This window comes from Parambassis ranga, chromosome 24 (genome assembly GCF_900634625.1).
Source record: "Parambassis ranga chromosome 24, fParRan2.1, whole genome shotgun sequence".
Taxonomy (NCBI): domain Eukaryota; kingdom Metazoa; phylum Chordata; class Actinopteri; family Ambassidae; genus Parambassis; species Parambassis ranga.
The window spans coordinates 9,758,942-9,779,550 of record NC_041043.1 but is presented as its reverse complement, the minus strand read 5'-3'; the positions used below and the strand labels follow the sequence as shown (position 1 = coordinate 9,779,550).

General features: G+C 41.3%; 1 protein-coding gene across 1 annotated transcript in view; it reads left to right on the top strand.

Annotated features, from left to right (window-relative positions):
• Nucleotides 1-2,890: 2,890 nt before the first annotated feature.
• Nucleotides 2,891-20,609, top strand: part of flrt2 (fibronectin leucine rich transmembrane protein 2) — a 37,889-nt gene continuing 20,170 nt past the window's right edge. The window contains exon 1 of the mRNA XM_028397168.1: nucleotides 2,891-3,175. The gene's annotated coding sequence lies outside the window, so the exon portion shown is untranslated. The remainder of the gene's footprint in view (nucleotides 3,176-20,609) is intronic.

Below are 20,609 nucleotides of genomic sequence, written 5' to 3'. Positions count from 1 at the left end.
AAACCGATCTCGTGATCCACCTGAGGATTGTGAACTCCAAAGAACAAGTTCAGCCTGTCAGTTTGTGGCATGGAGCGAGCTCTTGAAACACAAACTCCACTTGATCAACATCACGCAGCGATAGGTGAAAAACACGGGATTCCATTGAAGCCTGTGTGACCAAACAGCTCAGCGTGGATGTAAAAACACCAGAGGAGAAAGTCAAAGAGAAAACATTCTTTCTCACATAAGGCTTACCTGGCACTGATTTTTGCATATCAGACCTCCCCAGTGCCTGTCAGTATTCCAGCAATGGCAACACTGCCAAAAAACACAAAAACAAGCTGTTCGCTATCACTGCTGTTCCCATGGGAACAGGCCCGCAGAGGGTGTGCCCGCTCCGACACTCATCTGCACAAACAGTATGCGAGCCTGCTCCCCAGCATGCTATATACAAACCAGGAGAGAAAGAGGGGGGGGGGGGGGTTGCTACACAGCCTCTACCACCTCCAGCATCTTTCGCCAAGAACCAGGGCCTCATACAGAACCCTGCTATCAGTGTAAGCGATTAGCTGGCCCCGCTTGTGAGAAGTGCCACAAGGGGGAAAAAAGGATCAAGACTCCCGAGATGTTGGGCCTGCAGTGCTCATTCGCACACACTTCCTCTCCTTAATAAAGACCACACATTCCCAGCGGCTGGAGCAGCAGTGCACGGCCAGCAGAGCCACGGTTCATAGCAGCAGAAGAGAGGTGATGGTGGGGGTAAACAGCAGGAAGTCAACTGGAAAAACAATAAACAAACAAATGCCAGGCCGCTTCAGTGAGCCGTTCTTTCTTCTTCTACTGCTTTTTGTTTGTATGCTGAAAAGTCACTTTGATGATCTTTGAAAATTGAACTTGCTTGTATTGTCAAGTTAGCCATCAGAGGAAATTAGCACCCATCCTCACACCTCTGCCTCATCGCTGCAGGTGGCACAAACACCATATAATTAGTCTCCTTGCATGGCTTTATGGAAACTAATGCAAATGTGCCACCAAAAAACAGGTGTCAGGGCTTGTTAAAAGTTTTCAATGTGTATAAAGCTGCAGCTTCACTTTCACACACACACAAAGGTACAATGAAAAGGATATGGTGTCATTATGGGAATAGAAACACTGTAAAAACTTGAGTTGAATTAAATGGTTATTTCATAATTTTAAAAAAACTAGTCAAAGAAAAAAAATCAATATAATAACATATTATTATACACAATATAATACAACTGTAATCATTTAATCATATTTTTAAACTGATTAACGTTTATTTAAGAGAGAGATTTTCATGTAAATACAGAGAAGAAATGTTCAGTTCCAGTGCATCAATGTAAAAAAAAAAAAAAAAAAAAACTGCGTCTCTGATAGCTTTATAAATGTAGTCTTGCAAGACCAAGTGGGTATTTAAGGACCAAAGGGCTCGTGAAGGAATACGAATTCAAATGTTTGGTTAAATAGGCTTAACCTAAGCCATTTAAAGCTTTGGAAACTTCTAAAAGAACCCCAAAAATCAATTCTATAAACTACAGGGAGCCAAGCAGCAGAATCTGTTGCACCCTGTGAAGGGATGTGATGGGAAGCCCACTTGTTATAAAAGCATGGATAAGTTTTTCTGCATATTTCCCAATTCTGCCCACTAATTAAAGAACTCATTTAATTTCTGGCAGGTAAATATCATGAAGCTTAGTGGTTTTTCATTTGTGGAAACTACAGAAATGTACAGCTGCATGTCATCGGCATAACTGTGTAATGTGACATGATCAAGGAGCAGCGGCCCAAGTCAACATCTGAAGACTGATACCCATAATGCCTGAGGGACACCAGCTTAAAGCTCAGAGATCAACCAGCATTCAAGATGTTACTCAGGATGCATCTGTCTAGGTGAGACATCGGATTTACAGATGTTTCCAGGAGCAGGAAAGAACTCATGATCTGAGTCTAGAACTGCCCAGTAGAACTGCTCAGGCTAATGCCCTGTAATCATGTTGTTAGGGTATTTGAGTTATTTATTATAAAGATCCTTGCCCACCACTGCTCCACTCATGCCTTTTCTCATATTTAGACTTCCCTTCACAGAACTGCTGTTGAACCATAGTGATATTTCAGCTTCTTCTTACACTTGTGTTTGGCAACTTGATCTGGTGCATTATCCCAATTAGGCCTAGCCTTGAATCTAGCCTAATCCTTGTCATAATTATATGTATATATTTTTTCCTTAAGTATCTACTCATATATCTCCCCTGGCTGCTCTAAGAAAACAGCAGCTTGACGGAATAAAAAAAAAAAAAAGGAAAGAAAAAGCTTTTGTCCTTGAGGAAAACACCACACTCTCTAAGTGAGCAATAAATCTGGCACTCTGGGGAAGTTGTGTTTGTGTGTACTTGAGTGTGTAAATGTACTTGGTGTCCGCAAGTCCATAGCCTCCAGAGCTGTCAAATGTTGCCTTGCCCTGCAACATCCGTAACCCGTGACCCCTGTAACTCCTGTTTTGTTCTCGGCTCTCCAGGCCCCTCAGATATCGCTCCGTTGGAACTCCCCCAGATGACAGACACCCCCTGTTGTCTCCGTTCCTCCGCACTAGCCAAGTAGCCTTTGACCTCCCCGGCACCTCTGCCTCTCTGCACGGCTGCCCCTAGCATTCCAGGAAAAGGCGCTGAAACCTGAGCCTGCAGTGAGCTCATCGTCCGGGCCCTGGAATCAAGAGTTAAATGATACCAAAAAACAAGAGAAAAAGTGAGAGAGAGAGAGAGCGAGAAGGGGGAGAGGCAGCCGTCGGAGTAGGACAGGTCTGGAACTGGTTCTGTGTGTCTGCTTGCTGGGGCTCCTCGGGGGGTTAAGTTACAAGCAGAGAAAGAGAAGAGGAAGAGGAAGAAGAAACTGCTGGCGTCTTTGAATCCACTCTGCTTTTGTCTGTCTCGTTTTCCTCCTCTCGCTGCCTCTCCACGGCTTGACTGACTGGTGCCTGCAGTTTCCTCTTGACACATTTCAGCAAGCCCGCCGCCTTCCATCCGTGCTTTCAAGTTAACGAGCCCCGTTGGTCTCGTCTTGGTGCCTGGAAGCCCGGCTGGGATGTGAGTGTAATGCCGTGAGGTCGTGCTCTGAGCCTCTCTCAGCGCCTCTGTTCTTCTCTGACCCTGCCATGACCACCAAGTGTCTAAAGATGGTAAGTGTCCCTCTTTAAATCATCTGTCTGTGTGTGTGTGTGTGTGTGGTTTTAAGAAGTGTGTGTCTGTGCCTGTTAAAATTTGCAATAAGATGAAAAGAAGTTATCCCTTTTTTCATGAAGAAAAAGCCTTTTTTTGAAGCTGCATGGCAAATGTCACAGCTAAAAATCATTGTGATTCGTGTCTCACACTGTGATGAGTACCATTAAGGCGCTTAATCACAGCAAACACAATTAAACCAATCAGTGTCTCTCTCAAGCTGAGCCTGGAGGATGACTGTGTGTAAGTTAGGGGGGAAAAAAGGGAGCTTTTTAGCCAAGAGCATCTCCAGCTGGAAGCAAGGATGAACTTTTAAAAGTTTTAAGAGCGCCATTAGATAAACCTTTTCATACATGCATTATTCATGGCTGCCATGTTTCTTTCTAGTTCACTGCCTGTTGTTCACCATGTCTCTCCGTGACCTCGTGCACTTGTCTTGTCAACCTTTGGGTGACAAATCCTTCTGAAGCAAACTTTTAAGCAGGGTTGATGATTTTAATGGGTGGCCTACAGGAGACACTGAATAAAAAGGTTGAGTACACATTATTATGATGATGTTTTCTTTTTAAAAAAAGACTGCACCCACATCCTCTCTCAGGGGGTTGCATTAAAAATTCAGAGCAGTGTAAGGGCCAGTATACATTCTGAAACCTGCCACCGGCTCTTAGTTCCCCCCAGTACAAAGCAATTGAAAATAATTGTGTGCGTTCAAGTGATGACTTTTGAAACATCTCAGGTGAAACGGTAACAATTATCTCTAACATCTTCTGCAGTGGTCTCATTATTTAAATGGGTGTGAAGTCCCCCCACACTGCTCCTCACACAGGTAAACACAACACACTTCTTCTTGGGAAATAATGACATTTCTCTGATCAAAAGCTTTTTTTTCTTTTTTTCTTTTCATGCCTTAAATGCGCCTCAATTTACAAAGTTTTGTTTCTTCCACACCGCCAGCAAGCCAAAAAATCCCAGACCATGACTGCCAATGGATGTGATTAATGAGTAAACACTACAGAGTACGGAGGATAACCGCACACACCTCAACATATAACCTACAACTTCTAATTATCTTAATACATTTACAGTTACTCGGTATTTACTGTGGTTTCCAGAATAGTGTTAATGCTATCAAGTCGAGCATATTTGTAATGGCAGTGAAGCCTGATCTGTTCTGTGCTGACAGGAAGCACCAGAGGTTCCCAAACATTTTTGTTTGACATATTGACATCTGACATTTTGTCACACGAGCTTTAGTTCTCATAGATAAACTATGATTTGTGTACAATTAAACTGTCACTGTTGTGTTGTGTGTGGTTTGGCACGGCAGCAGCTGCAGGCTACGTTCCGGTCATGTATCTATTGCTATAGCTAGGCTATTCCAGCTCTGTTACAATGGTTGTATTTAGCTAACATTTTAACAATTTAAATATCAGAAATGTTATGTAGTTTATCACTATGTATTTGTTTAGCTACAAATTTCATCAATTCTCCATTAGCCCACATTCAACTCTTTATTTCAGCCATTTATTTGTTGTTTCTTTTGCCATTTATATATTATTTATAAGTAATTTTTGCAATACTTGAATCCTAAACTATAACCATCACACCATCCTATTTTAATTTTTGCTTATCATATGGATTGTGTATTTATTTTTTTTGGCTAGGTTGTTTAAGATTTGAACTATTCCCTATATATTTATCCATTAGAATCTATGTTAGCTCTTCATTTTATATAAAAAGTATCATTTACAGCTGATGTTTTCATGCAATCTCTGACCATACAAAGTGTTGCACAGTTATACACTAATGTTGTATCAGGTCAGAAAAGATCTGCTTTATCTGAATAACGTACAAACAGAGAATAGCCAGGATGTAGCTTCTGCACTGTGCGTGGTACTGTACACAGCTTTGACATAAATGTAACAGGATCGAGTATTACTTTCTTTTAACGGAGCAGAATGGTAAAGTATAATTTTACCTGAAGTGACATGTTTCCCAATCCTGTGCAATGCATCACCATCCATGCATTCACTCTAAAATAATATGTTACTAATGTGTCATGTGGGTGACAGGTATCTTTTTTTTTTCTTTTCTGTTTTTGAGGAGTGTGGAAGATTTGAGTGCCAAAAGTGAGCTCTTTCACCTGTAATTGCTTTAGGGGACAAGCGGGTAGTCAGAAACGTTTTTATACATTAGTATGTGAATGAACACATTTGACAGCTGGAATGTGTTTTTGTACGGCGTTCGGGGAAGAAAGAGGCACAGATTCAAGCCTCAGTTTCAAAATTGTCCGTTTTAAGCCATTTAGCAGCCAGAATTAAAATCCTTTGACACTATTTTGACAGAAGAAATGACTCACTATGTCTGAAATTATTAGAAATGAATGGATAATGTTAAGAATGAAAAGTGCGTTTTTTTTATTATTTAAACATTTTTCTTGAATCACTTTTTTACTTTTACACTTACAGTACGCTAGAATTCACTAGAAACTCTCTGACAGAATATTTAATCATCAACAAATCCAAACTTGAAACACCGTAGAGTCAGCTGATGACAGCACCCAACTGAAGGGCATGAATCAGGCGTTGTCTGGTGCTGCTACACTCGGCCTGAGGGCAGAGCGCCGATGTGCAGCAAGGGAGCAGAAGAGGAGGGTTAACGGGAGAGCATGAGAGCTTTGAGAAAGACCTGAGTGTGAGAAAAAGAGAGAGAGAGAGAAGACCACGGGCTAGGTTCTCTGGCCTAGTGGGAGATCTAGCAACAAGGAGAAACTTGTTCCTGAACCGTCTAACTGTTATCTGGGCATGCAGACGGGAAACACGGCCTCTCTTGGATGAAAGAAAAATAGAGTCAAATACCAGAGGATAATGTGATTATAGCGAAAATAGGAGAATGGAGGTTAATTGGAGTTAAGTGTCTATAAAAAATGACTATACATACATGTGAAAGTGAGTCTCCATCGCCAACAGGACTCAAATTCTTCCTGCCCTCCTTAAAATAAACATAACTCAATAGTTCAGAAGGAATGTTGTGAATGTATATTTTCTGAAGATAATACCCGAAGCAGTCATTAGATTATAGTCTGTGACTTAGACGCAGGAATAACATGAGGACCGATGTAGAAAACATGAAACCGTAACAGTGACCGCGCACGTGTCTGCTGGAGGTCAAACCGAGCGAGTCCACATCACCCACGATAAATCCACCGATGGCTGCTTTCATCAAACACTCATAATCTCCCACGCGTGACTTTATGCGGCCCGTCATTCAGAGAGACAGACTATCACCACGAAGGTAAAGAAATATGTCACCTTGACCTCTGAAAACTGAACAATGGAGGAAAAATCTTGCTGCTTCCAGCAGACTCTTTTTTTCTTCTTCTTCTTCTTGGCAAGTACGCTGATATTTACCCTGTTATGGTAAATGCATCTTAGCATCTGGAATGACAAATGATTTTTATTTCTCAAATGGATCACTCAGCGCTCACTAGCACCTTGTGATTGTTCTTTACAGAGTGGTTTAAAAGGAAAATCACAGCTTTGATTGAAGCAGTAACAATGTTCGGAAAAGCCCTGCAATTCAAACCACTTAGGGACAAAGAAACCTCATAAACGTTCACAACAGACATTTAAACCGGGCTGGCTTGCCCTTCTGTTTTTATGGCAAAGACCACACTGTACGTAACAAATCGCCTTATTACATTAGAGGGCTGGTTGGAAGAAAAGCTAGTTTAACAATGTGATTTGAGGAAAACATGGCTGGAACTATAGAGCTGCAGGTTTTCGGTAAAAGGTGTAATTACTGTAGAAATAAGATGTATGTCCTCTTTTTGTCCACTTTGCACATTTAGTTTTCTTTAGTCCTTTAAAAACAGCTTGTACAGATGCAGGAAGCAACAGACCTCTTCACACATCTCAAAGTTAGACACTGTATTCAGTGCAGTTAGAGCCTTTGAGGCAGTGGCAGGTTTACTACAACGATGAGAGAATTCTCTAAGGCCTCGTTCACACTGGAGAAAGTCAATCCAGCTAGAGTGGGATTAAATCCAGTTAGCCTTTAAACTGGATATGTTCAGACCTATTTTCAAATCTGGCTATCACACACACATGTCCGCACTCAATCCGACTTAATCTGGCTTGTTTGTTGTCCTCCAAATCGCTAGGTGGCGCCTCGTAGCGGGATTCGCTAGCTGCATTTGCGTTCAGACCTGAGTCAAATTTGAGCGAATCTGACTAGATCCACCTCCGAGAGGTGAAATCTATCTATATATCCAGATTTGCGTTGTTCAGACTCAGGAAAAAACTATCCGGATATATCCAGATATGGCCCGAATCCCACACTAGCCGGATCGATTTCCCCAGTGTGAACAGGGTCATAGTTAGACACTGTATCCACTGCAGTTAGGGCCTTTGTACCAAGAGGCAGAGGCATGTTTACAATAACGAGAGTATTCTCTTCCTGTTATGACGTTTTCTAACTTTTGTTGGTGTAAAATAAACATAAGGGCGCTCAAGAAGTCACTTTGGGTACCCGTAGAACTCATTTTAAGTATTTAACTATCTTGCCAGGGCTGTATTGTCTGACCCAGCGGTTAGGTCAGACCGATCGGGACATTTGGAGAGGCTGCTGCTCGGAGTGTTTTAGGTTTTTTGGCCGACAACAGCAAGAGGACATGATTAGATCAGTTAAAGTTAGAATGTCACAGACATTATGGGCTTCATCAAATCACCTGCCAAGTATTGTTTTGAGAGTGTCTGCTCTTTGCAGATTGCTTCCAGTGACTCCTCTCCAGATGGCACATCAGATTAGCTAATACTAGCTAATGCTTTTGTTTATATAATGACTCAGCAAATGTCACATAAAACCAGAAACTATTCTTCTGACTTCCCCCGAGTCGCTCGCTTGTCTGTTGTCTGTGCCAGTGCTGATAGAAGAGGTAATAACTTTACATACGATGGCATGATGTATATTCTATATATATATATTTTAAGATGCAGTGGGACTGTTTGAAGAAATATACCTAAAAAAATGATTGATAAATTATTGGAGAAATCTAGAGGAAGAGCTGCATGTACTGTGTGTCTGAAAAAAGAAAGCATTCAAATGTTTCTATGACTCTCCTGAATATTTTTGCCTCGGCTTGTTTAGAAAAAGTGAACTCTGTTTTGCCTTTTTGTGAAGTACAGTGCTGCGTATGACTGAGTGGGCTGACACACATGTTTTACAGCCTGTAAGCAGAGCCATTCCTGTTTGCTTTGGAGCCCTCTGAAAGCAGCCAAAAAAGCATCGGTGAATGCCAGCCAGAAGGGCTGCCAGCAGGCAGAGCCCCGCTCCTTGATTTTCTGCTCCAACCACACTGAACTTTTAACAGGCTTCATGCCGATGATGCATTCTGCAGTCAGCCGACCCCTCCCTCCACCCTCTCTCTCTCTCTCTCTTATCTTAGATTTTATGTTCACACCTCATAAAAACTCAATTTGTTTCTCAAAGTTGACGTTTAGCAGTAGAAATCCTTGTTGTCATTTACAAGCGGCGTTACATTCGGTGTTCAGACACTGTAAAGCCATCAGCGTTCATTTTTTGTGGCAGCTTTGGAGCATTTTTTTTTCTAGAATGAAACCAGCACAGAAAGCTGCAGATTAGATGAAGAATGGAGATGAATCATCTCATACTTTCACAGCACTGCAATATAGCGGCGGTGCGGGCAGCAGCATACACCAGGAATGTTTGTGTATTTATATGCAGCAGCAGCAGCAGTGGTAGAGTAGAGTTCATTTACTGTACTGTGCTGTGTTACTCGAATGTTTCCATCAAGCCATCATGTCATTTCCCGTCATCCTGAATATTAACTAGTTTATTACATAACTTCTTCACAAAATGGAATTATGCCAGATTTTCTGAATTTGAATGTGATAAGAAGTGCAGCCATAGCAACAGTCTGTCACCAAATCATAACACAATGCATTTAAATCAGTCTAAAATTACATTATTTACTAATAATTGTGTAAACAGAAGAAAAACCTTTGTTTTCTTTGCTTTACCCTGATGGGAAAGAAAGACTATAGGCCAGATCAGATCTGACTATGTCATAATAACTGCCACAAACACATACAGAGGAAGGCTCAGCAGCCCAGGATCAGCAGGGGTCCGTGGTGTGGATCCATACACTAAACCAAAACTAGTTATTAAAGTGATCCCACAATCTGGCCAGAGCTGGATTAGGAGGCTTTAGGATGGAGGGCCCAGACATTCTTGCTGCATTTGCATTAAAGGTCCTACTACTTCTTCTGCTACTCACACAGCCAGCTGTGATGGCATCATCATGTGTTCAGCGTTATGTCCTCCACATGACGTCAAGGACCCTTAAAAAATATGATTTATTAAACAGCTATGGCCATTTAAAGTCATTTCAAATACAATTTGAATCAGGTTTCACTCCACCAGTATGACTATGACATGACTAATCCTGATTCAAATCTAAATCTGATATGTGCCAGTCTGAACACCTATCCTTCCTCTTTGTCTTCCTCTTAGCTGTTAGCATGACATCACCCCCTGGTTTTGTTGTTGCAACAGCCAAACATGTGACTCAGTGATGCGGGTGTGAACAAAGGTCTATATACACTAGCTGTCCTTCCAACTAAAGCAGCACATTACCATTATACAGTATAAACCCCTGTCCTTCCTGTTATTGCTCACCTTGACGCTTTCTTTAATAAATCCTGCAACATAATATCATGAAATGAAATAATCCTGGTGGGAAAAAATCTCATCTTTTTGTTTATATGTACAGCTTTAATACCAGCTGATACATGATTCATCCTCATATCCTTGCCGAGACTCCCCTTCCTGCCTTGCTTTCAATCAGACAGCCATGTTCACTCCTCTTTGGACACGTCTTCTTGTTTGCACAAGCCTGTCTAAAGAAATTGTTTTTTTTTTTTTAATGTGCTGCCTTCACCCTCTCGTTTGCTGTATGTCTCTGTATCGTACGGACACTCTTCACTTCTGGCAGCCTACACCATTATTTTCCTATTTTGCATGTCGCTTGCTGAGTTAGCTCACGCTGTCAGCTGCCTGCTGAGTGATGCATTCCCCTCTATCTCAAAAGCTTCAGAGTAATTGCTGGGTAATTGTTTGTCCAGTTATGCAGCATGCAAAAAAAAAAGAAAAAGCCCAGCCTTTCATTATGTCAGGTGAAATCAGTTGAAACAATACACTGTCCAAATCTGCCCTGTGGCAAGAGACTGTCACATGTTTCAGAAACTCAATTATTCAAAAAACCTGAACGTTATTGAAACAGGGAGAAATAATCTCCCCCAGGTGGAATACAGTTTTCACTTTGTTTTAAAAAAAATAAGCTTCTTCTTGACGGAACGCCGCCTCTGGCATGCATCCAGCTCCGCCACATTCCACTTTCACATGACCTTTCCTAACAGACCCGGCCCGGAGCGAGAGCAGCACCGACCTTCCCCTGACCACACCTCTGTTTGACTGGCCTAGATAATTCAAAGGCTGCTCATCTCTCCTCCTCCTCCTCCTTCTGTCTGTTTACTGGTTTGACTCTGTTCCAGAGATGCAATACTTGTCATTTGTGCCTTTTACAGTTTTGTTTTACGAGGACAAACTCATAGCTCTGTCAAATGATATTTGAAATTAAACTAAGTGTTGAGCGGGGTGTCAGGCAGTTTTCAGACCACGTTATGTTGAAGTTTTAAAGTTGGGAATCAATCAAGGAATGCACAAGTGGATCTGTTTAAATGATTTGCAGCTTGAATGAGAAGGCAGTACAATGAGGCTTTCAGGAACTAGTCATCATTTTTATATATATATTCATGAATACACATCTCCTGTACTTAAAGGTAGGGTAGAAGATTTCATTCCGATGCACTTTTTTAGGTAAATTAGATTAGTTCGGCAGTTTCGCTTTAAAACGAAGAATATTAATCATCTGTGGAAGCTATAAAATGCTAAAAACATCAGCCAATCCTACGAGAGAAAGGGGCACGTGTTTTCTTTCAAAATCTGGCTGACTCACTGAGTTTTCAAAATCTCCTACCCTACCTTTAAGTGAATAGGCTAAAAAATGGCAGAGAAGCTTGTTGCACATGAGAGAGAAATCAGAGACATTTGTCTTGTAACATGTTTAGTGGGGTGAAAGAGTTGGTTTGGAAACAAATATGACTTTAGGTTTAGGTTTATGCCTAAACCTAACCCAATAGTGACTGTACAGTTAAAAAGTAACATGTCTAAGACTTTCTTGCCTCAAAAAATGACATTGTGTCACAGTCATCATTGTAAGTTAACTTTTTTTTAATTTGAGAAGTTTAGAGGTGCAAGTAGGTGTAGTTACCTTCATTTAGACCAGAGTAGGTCTTAAGCTAAGTGCTAAGCTAGGGCATTTAATGTAAAAATAACTGTCACGATGTGTCTTTACAGTTTTTGTTAATGATATAACTGTAAGATTTGAAGGTTTTTCCCTTAACATAGTATGTTAATTGTCTTGGACACAACAACAAAAAAGTTATTATTCACTTTTAAAGTGATATTCTGAGTACTTATACTGTGATCATTTGCATCTCCACAAACAGCGGCAGACTGCAGCACAGTTCCTGGATTCAGTTTTTATTTATTCTCTGAATAACAGAGGAAAGCTGTAAAGCTAGTTTCTAAAACAGGAAATGGAATTGGCTTTTGCAAATGACGGTGTGTGTGTGTGTGTGTGTGTGTGTGTGTTTGTATTAAGGAGTCAGAGACACAAAACCACGCAGCACTTTAATATCCCCAGTAACGGTGAGAGAGCTAGAGAGGGAGACGGGGGCATCTGTTTGAGAATCCCACATCAAACGAGACGGCGTGTCAGCGGAGGGTTATGCATATATTTCCCTTGTTCTCCCCACCCTGCAGGAACGGGCTGCCGTACAGGAAGAGCTGATGAGTGGAAGGAGATACTGTTTTGATCAAGGCTATAAAGTGAGGACAGGAAAAACCAAACAGAGCACATACATGAGTAAATACGTAGAGTCAAAACAACTAGAACCTGTAAATCAATTATGTTATCACGGTTGTGTTCTTCATCCTGTTGCAGTGTGTGTGTGGGTGGGGGGGTGTTTTCCTATGGGGGCATCTGGAGGAGATTAGGGTTCAACCTGACACTGCAGCCCCAGTGAAACATGACTCAGGGATGAATGGAGGCTTTTAGACCAGTGTCTATCTTCCCACACGTTGTTCTGCTATTCTTTATTTGTCTGTCACCCAATAAAACACGCACGGTGTTATCTGATACCCACACGCTCACCGAGCAAACAAGCTTCTGCCAATCTCATCCGCTGCCTCCTGCTTTATTATTTTTATACAAGCTTTTATTGGTGCTTTCTGAACATTTTCACCATGTAAGAAAGCTTAAAATGTTACTGATGGTATTAATAATTTTAAATCAGCTGTCAGTGTCAGACTGTACATCGCTGAGTGTAATTTGTAAGGTCAGCAAATGTCTGTTTTTCTCTTGTGAAAGCAATGAACCAGAGGCAACACAGGGAGCGCGAGGGAATGTAACAGAATAACACCAGTTTAGGCCCACTCAAGACCAAATTACCTGCAGAAAGACGTCCGTATTCAGAGCCCTTGTTTTGATACAGTCTATGCGGCTGCGGGTTGGACCCTTATTAGATTCAGCCTGCCTTTCCACTTGTGGCTCAGCCGAGGCCCTCCAACAACCTTTATCCTGTTACGTCTGAGCACCACCCCCCCCCCCCCCCCCGCCTCCCGACTCCCAGTGCTTACATTTGCTTCTCTGTTGGGGGGGGCTAATGCATGTCACCGATGCCACCTGCAGTTTGAGCAAACAGGGCTGACCAGCGCTCAGCTGGGCACTAATGCAACAGCCAAAGATGGGAGGTTAGAATAAGAGTGATGCATTACTACGTGGAGTGACCTGGGTCACACAGCTGAAGGATATACGTGTGTCATTCATACATATTTGAGACTGTAAGGGCTTCCTGAGCAGCCACAGTGCCGTATCTCTTGTCTGTGAATGCTGAATGTTTGTTGCCTCCGTAATTGCCAGACACGATGCCGCTGCCACTGCTGCTGTTTTTTTTTTGCTGTCATTTATTTATTTTGCGAGAATATACACAAAGCGGCTCGACACATTAGCGTAGACACATATCTACTGGCTTGCGTGCTCAGCCTAACAAACATTTTTTTTAATTTGTAGGCCCCTGAGGACAACGGTATTCACAAGAGAAAGAGATTTAGGGAATTGTTTCCATTTCTCCAAAGAGTCGAAGCCAAAGACCGCACGGCGCTGTTCTCTTTGAGAGCATGCCACTGTCCCCGCATGGGTTTCAATTTCAACCCCCTCAGCACATCAGCGACGCAATTGCTTCCTACTGCAGTTTATTACAGGCAAATTGAAAGATTCCAAGGTGTGAGTCAGTTTGTGTTGGCTCTGAATGTGCAGACTGGTTACTTAAGCGCCTTTTCTCCATCTCTTTAAAGGGGCTGGAGCTCCGGCCTGTCCTCCCTCTCCACCTAACTGGGTTTATGAGAGCTGTAGTGACTACTAAGTCTTTAGGAAAGAGAGAAAGAGAAGGGAGGGGAAAAGAAGAATTGCTGGTTTTCCAAAGCAAAGAGGGAGGATGGCAGTGGTCCCATTAGCTGACCCCCTCCCCAGGCGAGCTCTCTGGAGGCATATAGACTTACCAGCGTCAAAGCATAAGAATATGCTCTGGGCAGCATCAAAGTGCAGCACCGTGGCAGCTGATAGCTTGCGGTGACATTGTGCTGTTGGACAGAGCACTCTCTGCCATCATTACCACGGATCCCTCATATCATCTATTTATAATCAATTTTCCATCCAAATGTGCAGCGTCTCTGTCTCCCATATGGTGTCAAAGAAAAGAAAGAAACGATGGACAAAAGAGAGAGAGGGGGGGGGTGAAAAAAACAAAATGGGAGGATGGGACCGCCACAAGAAATGACACTACAGGGACTGTTCACATAAATGGGCCCAGACATGTAAAAGTAACAGCGGTTTAGAGAGGCCGTTTCTTGAAAACCAGAGCTCTGATGAGGAATAAACCCACTCCGTTCCAAATGGGTCATACTTCAGAACAGTTCTCTTTTTTAAATTAGCCTGTAAACTGTGGAAACCCGCATCATTATTCGCAACAAAATGGCCTCATTTAGAGGCACAAATATCAGCAGCCGGCGCATGAATAAGCATTGTTCTACTGGCTTCCCAACCTCCCTGTATTTATTATCAGGGGACTTTTTACACTCTGATTACTCTGGGTATCGCTTTACACATTTTTTTCATGTGTATTGGAAATGCACTCATGAGTGGAATTTGTTTTTGCTTTGGTTAAATGTCAGAGAAGCCGCGCTGTCAGGGGACGAACGCTGTGAAGACATGCACATCTTAGTGTGCCCAGATGACACACTCAAAGAGGGATCATGTGGGAGGGTGGTTGGGAGCGTGTTCACTCCCTTCCTGAAAGGATGAGCTGCAGTGTTCTTGATGGAGGTGATGAACCCACATTCTGGCATTCTGGCTCTAAGCGTGTGTTTCCGCACGCCCGTTGAATCGTGTTTTGTCTCTGACACATTGATATGGTAAAATCAGTGGAGTTCAGCTCGGGCCTATGGCTTTAACAGGGAAATATGACCAAACACAGAGACAATAGGGGTCAAGTGCTCTCCTTTTTTTTCCCTAATCCATGTACCTAACACTCATTCAGGGACACGTGGATGGGGGGTTTTTGCGACCTCGCTTTGCCACTTCACATCCACTTCCTGGAGCAGAGACAGTAATGAGCCTGGAAGTGGAACCAGGCTCTGAATTGATGCAGCCTAAAGGAAACAAATGGAGGCGCCGACCTCCTTGTTAATCTCTCTCATTTTTCTGCTGTGTCAGGCCCATCAACACCATCAGATATGGAGCCCAAAGTGGCATTGCTGTGCCCTCCAAGGCTTTGATATATGCAGTGGTCAGTACTGTTCATGCAGCAATGTGTCAGCACCTTCTAATACACGTGTGTCCATCAGGACAGGACGTCTGTCCAAAAAATTCAAAAAATTCACTATGTTTGATTTGTTATCAATATTCAATAGAAGATTCACATTTATGTTATATTAATTATTTAACAATTTTGTATATTTTAACTTTTTTCTAAATAACTTTCATGATTGTGGATATGAATAAAAAATAAATTCAAAACTAAATACATTTTGCCATTAGATTAGATTAGATTATTATATATATATATATATATATATATATATATATAGTATATATATACACATATATATATATATAGTATATACATATATATATATATATATATATATAGTATATATATATATATATATATATAGTATATATATATAGTGTATATATATATATATATATATATATATATATGTATGTATGTAGGTATATATACATATATGTGTGTATATATACTAGTTAATGCATAATCATAAAAGAGATGTCTGATGAGATGTTTATACTCAGAAGCCATTTATAGTAAATTACGTGTGACCGCTGAAAATGAAAGTCTGAAGTGTAAACACTGTGAGCAGATGAAATGATAATGAACCACCACTTTAACTTCAAATACAGTCCAATCACTCTATACTAAAAATAAAATTCAACCATACACTAAAGAGTGAAATAATGCAATAACAATAGGGCTACCGGGGATAAATAATAAAAAACAAGTGCGGATAATCAAAGGCAGACACGTTTGATTGATTGACACTGTATCGCACAGCTCGTCCTCAAACACATCACTAAAATAACAACATGAGGATTTTTTAAAAATAAGTTGAAATCTGTCAAACATCACAGAGAGTGACCATGGTCCGTGATATAAAAGAGGTAGAGGTAATATATTAGTATAGTTTATAGAATAACCTTAAATTAATGGCTACACGTTTGTGCTTTCTGCTTTAACTAAACTCCCTATTAATTAAAAAAAAGAAAATATGGATTTATTATGAGGAAAAATGAAATGGAAATCAATATAGAGGAAAATAATTTAAATAATTTAAATTATCAACCAAAAAAAACATTAAATTCACAACAAATTAACGGAATTAGGATGTCCACATTTCACAACACCTCAGGACAGTTTCTACTTTATTACCGGGGATATGTGGCACTGCTCTGATTATTCATTCCACATTTTCATGAATATCTCCCTCGGGCCACTTTCTTCAAAACATTCCAAAAATATTACAAAATCATCATAATGGGGAGGGAAAAAAACCTGCAGTGGTGTCGAGGCATTTTAAAGGGATGAGCGTAAAAAAGGAGCAAAAGCCTCAGATCAGCGTGGACTCCATCTGCTAACACTCGTCATGCCCAGGCTTCCTGGATTCACAAGCCCCCCCACCCCCCTGCTCTGCCTACAACTCTAGAATTATGTGACTGCTTGATGAGTAGTTGTGTCGAGTTGGAAGGTCTTTGGCGAGAGGCCTTGGGCACCACTGGAAGACTATCAGAGAGCAGAGTCATTAGAAATCCCTCATTCTCACTCCACTGTGTAAACGGCCCGCCGGCCTCCATCTGAACGAGCCCTGAGGAAGGATCACCTCCGTCGGGTTGAAATTGGATCGTGCACAGGGGAGGGAGTGGTGGGAGCTGAGGCAGTGGACAGAAAAAAAAAGTTATATGTTCCTATTTATTGACTTGGCTGCAGAGATCACCAAACTAAAGAGTTTAAAAGAGAGTAAGGTTTGGAGACTTTTCCCCATTAGCACTGCAAGTGGCCTTCATAAAAACGTTTAGAAGAGGACTTTCATCATTTAGTGAAGGCACCATATTTCACATGGTGTTTTGATTCTCTGTGTATCACTATATATATATATATATAAAGCACATAATTATGAATATTAATACATATTCCTATGGACCTCACAGCACGCTGATAATTGGATGTTATAATAAATATAGATGAAAGCTTTACCTATGGAGTATTTGACCACAATCATTTGCCAATATTAACTTAGCAGTGCTGGCAGCACTCCTGTAATCCCAGTATTAGTGTAGCTGCCCTCTATCTCTGAATAAACACCCATTCCTAATGCAGTCTTATCAGCGGCTAAACTTAGGAAACCAATTAAATGTGGCTGGTTGTAAACATTAGCGGGGATGCTCAAAGTGGAGGGTGCAACATTTTCATGTCATCCTCCTAAATGTCAGCGGGATATATTATATATAAGCTGGCATCATTATGTATATTTATTAATGTTCAAAGTTTTATAGTATAGTTATTTTAGAAATTGTCACCTGCATAAGCTGTTTTTTTTTTCATCAGCGGTGTTGCAGTGGTGTAAATGGATATCTGGTTTAGGCCTATAAACAAGAGACGTAGCCCAGCTTCAATGAGCCTACATACAGTACAGCCTCTGTATCTAGAGTGTTTTGAATGTATTTACATTTAAATGCAGTTCAAACAGCTGTATTTACAGTAGCATTAATTCTACAAAAATTCATAGAGGTAAAGATCTTATTGCTCTTTAAGCATTTAAACGTGTTTTTTTTCATTCATTAACATTATCAGGGTAGCAGATAATTAATGCATGTCAGAGATTTTGTTGTCAGGGTCACATTCTTCCAGCCTTCAGCCCTGACGTGTGGCAACAAACAAACATGAACTGACAAAGATAAGATTAATGAGCTGACGCTGTATTGCTGAAGGTAAAGCAGCATTCTGAACTTTTGACATGAAATTCCTGTGTATAACGAGCGACAAGCTACAAAAGTTGAAGACATCTTAACTTTATGAAAATTAGCTATGACGCGTTTCGGCTATAAAACACTGACAACCAATTGGAATGTAGACGTTCTTCAATTGCCCGGAACATACGTTGAAACTTCGGCTCCTACTGTACTTTAGTTCCTATCAAAATGACGCGCGAGAAGTTGATCATTGCCATCGCTGGGTACTCGGCGTTTTATGATCCTACTCTGCTTTTAGAGATCTCCACAAAAAGGCTCTGGTCTGGAGACGAGAAATGTTTGAATTTTACCAGCAAATGTGAGATCATTTCTTTTAATAAGGCAGATAATTGTAGGATAAAAACCTTCTTAGATCAGTGAAGTATTCAGCTCTTATTTTGGCGGTAGCACATCCTAGAAACCATTCAAACCTGCTATTTCTGCCATGAATGTCTAATTTAATACACCATTTACAGTACCAGACGTATTATGTCCTGATGTGGCTTTTTAATACCACAACTGCTGTACTGTTGCTTTTGTATCCAGCCCACTTCCACACTGCAACAATAGAACTGGAACTGGATTAGGCAGAGACTGTGTGTTTCACTGTACCCTCAACGCTAGCCGCACTCAAACTATGAGCATCGTAAAAAGCTGTCGGTAATGGGAGAAGTGAAAATACTGCTCATTAAACACAATAATGAGCAGCGTGATTAAGTCGCATGAGGGTGGGAAAAATACAATACGTGTGTTGTTTAAACAATGATGGAGTGTGTTAGTGGAGGCAGCAGAAAGCTGGGTTTTGTAAAACACGGTGACATGCGCAGCAGAATAGACAGAAAAATCTTCTGACGGTGAAAACATACAGCTTTTAGACTTTTGCAGCCATAATAGTGTGTTGGAAAGGAGAGAGGGAGTGATAACACATTGCCTCCTCACAGACCTGAACTCTTTGTGTGTAACTAAGTGTGCGAGCAATGCAGCATTGGCCTTGGTTCTGCTCGAGAGAGAAATATATTGTGCTTGTATACATACTCTGTGTACATGTGTGTGGGCAGCTGTATGAGCTACAGTATAAAAAGAATCAAACAGGGTGTGATGGAGGAAGTATAAAAGGTCTGCAGTGGAGAAAAGAAAGAGAAGCATCCAAATGGTTTATAATTACATTTTGTGAGGAAGCTTTGTCATTGAGGTAGACCATGTTGAGACGTCAGCGGGGCAGGAAGATGGCCGGCCGCTCTGTTTTCTCTGCTTCAGCCAGCAGAAGGAAAAAGGAGATGAAGGAGCTCTGCTCTCTTCTTGTTTTTAACTCTTCATTACGATCAGGGATCTCAGATACACTTCTTTCTGCTGCAGTTCCTTCATTACAACAGCAAAACGTGTTACAGTCATCAGTTTAGTCTGCAAGAATTTTACTTTTTGTGTCTCTCTGTCAGTAACAAATTTTCAGAGTGCAGCACAATCACTTGATAGGCCCTCTGGAGTGTTAAATGTGGGACTTTTAGAGAAGAGATTTTTTTAGTACAGGTTCCCCTGGAGTAAGGCTGTTATTTACAAGTAGGAGGTGGAGGAGAAAATAAAAAAACAACTCAGCTTGCACTCTGGCCTGGTGATGGAGACAGGGGGGGACCTGTGTGGTCTTCCAAGTATCCATTATCCACTCTCAGATCTAAAACTGTGGCCTTACAGTTGTGGACCTCTTAAGTCTTGCACGGTCAGTTGCTCAGTCTTAAAGCTGCAATAAAAATTTGCTACATCTCAAGTTGCACACCTTCACACTCACGCTTGAGTGCATGCTGTAGAAGCGTCAGTATGACAGCTTGCGGCGCGCTCTGTGTGCTCATAATAGTCAAAAAACTTGATGCTCATGATGGTGAAATGGGGATGTAACTGTTAAAAGAGTAAACACTGCATATGTCAGGTGGAATTGTGTTTATAGGGTTAATTAAGCAGTCAGCTGGCAGCTAGTCAGTCAACTGTTGCTGTCAGGCAGCTACCAGAGTGTAACCAAGTGTAATGACTATTGCAGGCAGCAGCATTAGCCTGTAATGGTCACGATGTTTTCTTGTGTTTTTCAGCCTCTTTCGGCTCATTTTGTTGTTGTTGGTTTATTGTTTTTGGTTGTGTACCTTTTTCATCATTCTTCAGCTCTCAGATAAGTGTTGCTTTTCTCAGAAGGTGCTCAGAATTCAGCCTTTGTTAACAAGAAAGCAAGCAAGTCCATTCTCACTGTGATGCAGTGTGTGAAAACCAGAGGAGGATGGATCAATGCTAAAAGTATCAATACCACCAAAGTCTTGTTTTTTTTGTATTGACAACAGAATTAGTGTAAAGAGCAGAAAATGGATTTCACCAACAATACAGTGCATCAGCTACAAAAATGATATGTGTCAATATTATTAGTCATTTGGAGCCTGGTGCTTATTAACCCCACTCACCACCCCCTGCTACATGTATGTACACCCACCCACTGAGATGCCGCTGCTGCACCTCTGGGACACATTCATACCTCCTCTAACACACAAAGCTCCCCCTTCCTTTCCTGCCCTCCTGGTTGAAAGACTCAGTTTCCTCCTTCTTGGAATAATAACAAGCGGAGAGTGTGTGTTTATGTGTGTGTGTGTGTGTGTGGACCTGAAGGGAGATTCCTGATGTCAGCACTGTGC